Here is a 5000-nt window from a genome sequence, read left to right as displayed (position 1 = left end):
GTCATCATCTTCATAAAAAATAAACAGAACAGTCGTAAAGTAGCCCCGATATGTTCCCTCAGTCCTTATGCTCATTCTTTAGCTCAGACAAAAGCCAATTACCGACGAAGGGTAGATGGGATCAATGTGTACTTTTGTCCAAGTAAACTGCCTGTCAACGTCTGACATAACACGGCCCCTAAGAGCACGTTACTACAAAAGCAGGTGTTACATAAAAGGTAAATGTCTCGGCTGTCGGCCTCGGAAAATGCTATCAGCGTTAGCGTCAGGGATAATCAGACCGCGGGAGCCGTTCGTGTGCATTGTGTTAATCCACATGCTGGCTACGGTACAGGGATAGGCCATGCTTCAGTGTACGGTACAGGGCTACGGTACAGGGATAGGCCATGCTTCAGTGTACGGTACAGGGCTACGGTACAGGGATAGGCCATGCTTCAGTGTACGGTACAGGGCTACGGTACAGGGATAGGCCATGCTTCAGTGTACGGTACAGGGCTACGGTACAGGGATAGGCCATGCTTTAGTGTACGGTACAGGGCTACGGTACAGGGATAGGCCATGCTTCAGTGTACGGTACAGGGATAGGCCATGCTTCAGTGTACGGTACAGGGCTACGGTACAGGGATAGGCCATGCTTCAGTGCGAGGTATAACTAATAATCAATAATTAGTCCTATAATGGTGCGTGGATAAAGCTTGCGTTTTCATATGAAGGGATCATGTTATTTTGTGTTGTTAATACTGTAGCGTTGTTAATGATATTGCGATATTTATGCGATGAATATGAGCATTGGACTGACATGATACAGGCAAAAACAACAGTAAAGCATGTTTCATTTATAGTCATACAAAATGGCCGATATATACAAGCTCACAACGCAACAAATTGTGAGCTTGTATTTCCGCATTTGTTTTGTCCCTCATCGCCATCATACGAAGAAGTATGAATGAGACTTCGTACACATACACCTGATTACTATTCCCCCAACTTTACTCAGCTTAATTCACTTTAACCTGGACACAGCTTCATTAACAACTATGAATTATGACGTCAATGTCCCTTACAGTACATAATAGAAGCACACAGTCCTCCCTGCCTTTACGGTCAAAGCCACGAAAAGACAGTTGCATTGAAAGACAAAAGGGGCATTCTGTCCACTTTACAAAGATTTCTAACATTCACACACGTTTTCCTAAGATTTCCCTAAAAACAAACAACGTGTGCTCGCATGAGCGTGCGCGCCGTGCACGCACACATGCAGGCAGATCAAATTCCACCTGATCTCACTTATAGTCAACTATAAAGTACTCCGATGTAGCATAAAGCAAACGGAATGCAAGAGCTAACTGTCTGTGCTAATGTAACAAAGATACAACTAGTGGTTGTCTGTGCTAATAGTTTTAGTAACAAAGCTACAACTATTGGTTGTCTGTGCTAATAGTTTTAGTAACAAAGATACAACTATTGGTTGTCTGTGCTAATAGTTTTAGTAACAAAGATACAACTATTGGTTGTCTGTGCTAATGTAACAAAGCTAATGTAATGGAGACAGTGGAGGAGGTGAGAGGTGTGCTGGGATGAGAACTGAGGAGGAGATAAGTTTTAACGTGAGAAAGCTGAAAAAGCAGGAGAACTAGAAGAAGAAGAAGGAGAAGAAGAAGAAGGAGAAGAAGAAAAGGAGACGCAGGTGGAAGAGTGACGAAGATGAGGAGGAAGATGAGCAGGTCAGCTGACCAGACGCTCCATTTAAGGACATACTGTACATAAACTCACTCACGGCCCAGCATGCATTGCGTGCAGGAGGCGGGATTTGCTTGTTATTGGCTGGGAGCGTGGAGGGAGAGGCGGGATCATGTTCAAAGAGGCAGAGACAAGCGGTTAGAAACCCCCACAAAACGACTTCCAACCAAAACGCAGGAAAGAGACTTTTCACCCAAAGAAAATACTTTATGCATAAAAACCTGTGAGCTACAGTGTTGCACTAATGGATAGAAATAGATAATATGAATTGATCCTGATGGAAATTCACCAAAGCGATTCAGTCTTTAGAAGTATTATAAAGACAATTTCCTCTCTGGATCGAGATCAGGAGAACAGCGTCATCAGCGTATAGTTTGGTTTCTTTAAGCCTCAGATGCATTCTGGGTGAAAAGGCCCCTTTAGAAACAGCCTATTAGCCACAGCACAGCTAGCCAACCACGTGACACTTCCTCGCTGACAACCAGACAGACAGACGGGCAGAATTTACCTTCCGAACCATATCGGTCTGTTCCGAACATCCAGGACTCTCTCTCTCTCTCTCTTTGCTACTCACAGATCTGACCGAGAGGCTCTATAGTCTGTGGAGCTTGACTCAAAACAACAACAAAACAGACCAAGTGAGGCAGAAAAGGCAGTCTGGATAAAATGACAAACTGCCAGAAACAGCCAGCAGAGAAAAGAAACGAGCGAGCAGCGTCTTTAAAGGAAACAGAATGAAAAGCTGGAATACGTTCTGTGTTCAGCCCGAGCCACCAGAACCACTGGAACCATCGGAACCACCGGAACCATCGGAACCACCGCCAGTCGGCCAGTTGCAACGTTTTGGGACAAAACCGTTTTAAGCCGTTCAGAGCGGGCATTACTTTAAACGTTAGCTATTGAAAAATACAAGCTTGAAGCGTGGCACCGAGTGCCGTGCTTCAAGCTTGTAGATCTGCTATTATTATTATTATTATATTTTGAAAAAACGTGAAAATGCGTCGCAACTCTTTGAATAGCCTGTATATTATTTCAGAGCGAATGTTTTTAATTCAAATCTTTGCTCCCTGGAACAACGCCAATATATATATATTTTTTAATGACACGTCCTTGACATGAAATAGTTTGAGAACCACTGACTGAAAACTATTTAGAAGACATTTTGTGGACATTTGTAGAATCTGGTCTCAGGTCTAAATGCGTTAAGGTTGGTGTGCTTCACCATAAAACGGTTTAGTCCCAAGGAGTTAGACCTGGTGGTGGTTTGGGCTTAACAGTTAAAGGCTCTGCTCGCTCCTTTTCCTCAGAGCAACTGGAAGCTTTATTTCTCAGTTTTCACTCACAGGTCGAATGTCCCGATTCCGCTGTCGCTCTAAAAATGTCCTTCTGGTAGGAAGAGCGACCGAGGAGGGACGTCCGTCCGTCCACTACAGCTCTGTGTCTCTCGACCACGTTTCCTCGTGTTGAAGACTTCACGCCTCTCTGTGCTCTCGTCAACGCGCCATGAAACAGTCCTGTTGTTCTCTTGGACTCTTCTCTCTAGCATAGCATCTCTAACACCACATAAACTACTCTTCTCTCTAGTATAGCATCTCTAACACCACATAAACTACTCTTCTCTCTAGCATAGCATCTCTAACACCACATAAACTACTCTTCTCTCTAGTATAGCATCTCTAACACCACATAAACTACTCTTCTCTCTAGCATAGCATCTCTAACACCACATAAACTACTCTTCTCTCTAGTATAGCATCTCTAACACCACATAAACTACTCTTCTCTCTAGCATAGCATCGCTAACACCACATAAACTACTCTTCTCTCTAGTATAGCATCTCTAACACCACATAAACTACTCTTCTCTCTAGCATAGCATCGCTAACACCACATAAACTACTCTTCTCTCTAGCATAGCATCTCTAACACCACATAAACTACTCTTCTCTCTAGCCTAGCAACTCTAACACCACATAAACTACTCTTCTCTCTAGCCTAGCATCTCTAACACCACATAAACTACTCTTCTCTCTAGCCTAGCATCTCTAACACCACATAAACTACTCTTCTCTCTAGCATAGCATCGCTAACACCACATAAACTACTCTTCTCGCTAGCATAGCATCTCTAACACCACATAAACTACTCTTCTCTCTAGCATCGCATTGCTAACACCACATAAACTACTCTTCTCTCTAGTATAGCATATCTAACACCACATAAACTACTCTTCTCTCTAGCATAGCATCTCTAACACCACATAAACTACTCTTCTCTCTAGCCTAGCATCTCTAACACCACATAAACTACTCTTCTCTCTAGCCTAGCATCTCTAACACCACATAAACTACTCTTCTCTCTAGCCTAGCATCTCTAACACCACATAAACTACTCTTCTCTCTCTAGCCTAGCATCTCTAACACCACATAAACTACTCTTCTCTCTAGCCTAGCATCGCTAACACCACCATTGGAACTACAACCGTACGACGACTGGAGGTCAAATCATACTTTAATCATCCCAGATACTTTGTAAAAAAAGGCTAAAATATAAACTATGTTGCTTTACTGACATGGTGTTCCCCACATTCACCTCAACTCATCTGGGTTCATGTATGTTTGTATGACTCTGTAGCATGTGTAACTTTAGCACTGGACTGTTCACATGTAGGACACATGACTCATGTATGTTTGTATGACTCTGTAGCATGTGTAACTTTAGCACTGGACTGTTCACATGTGGGACACATGACTCATGTATGTTTGTATGACTCTGTAGCATGTGTAACTTTAGCACTGGACTGTTCACATGTGGGACACATGTATGACTCTGTAGCATGTGTAACTTTAGCACTGGACTGTTCACATGTAGGACACATGTATGACTCTGTAGCATGTGTAACTGTAGCATGTGTAACTTTAGCACTGGACTGTTCACATGTGGGACACATGTATGACTCTGTAGCATGTGTAACTTTAGCACTGGACTGTTCACATGTAGGACACATGTATGACTCTGTAGCATGTGTAACTGTAGCATGTGTAACTTTAGCACTGGACTGTTCACATGTGGGACACATGTATGACTCTGTAGCATGTGTAACTTTAGCACTGGACTGTTCACATGTAGGACTCTGTAGCATATGTAACTTTAGCACTGGACTGTTCACATGTGGGACACATGACGTGACGCAGTATTAGCTTCAACATCTGTTGTTTTGGCAAAGTGCCTTTAAGACAACGGCACGCGTCAACAACAAA

General features: G+C 43.1%; 1 protein-coding gene across 1 annotated transcript in view; it reads right to left on the bottom strand.

Annotated features, from left to right (window-relative positions):
* LOC308328303 (LIM domain-binding protein 3-like) overlaps positions 1-5000 on the bottom strand; it is a 46369-nt gene that overhangs the window by 14297 nt on the left and 27072 nt on the right.

Source organism: Protomyctophum bolini, assembly GCF_963924005.1.
Source record: "Protomyctophum bolini genome assembly, chromosome: 14".
Classification (NCBI taxonomy): domain Eukaryota; kingdom Metazoa; phylum Chordata; class Actinopteri; order Myctophiformes; family Myctophidae; genus Protomyctophum; species Protomyctophum bolini.
Note: the sequence above shows the minus strand (reverse complement) of the source record. Positions and strands in the feature narration are given on the sequence as shown.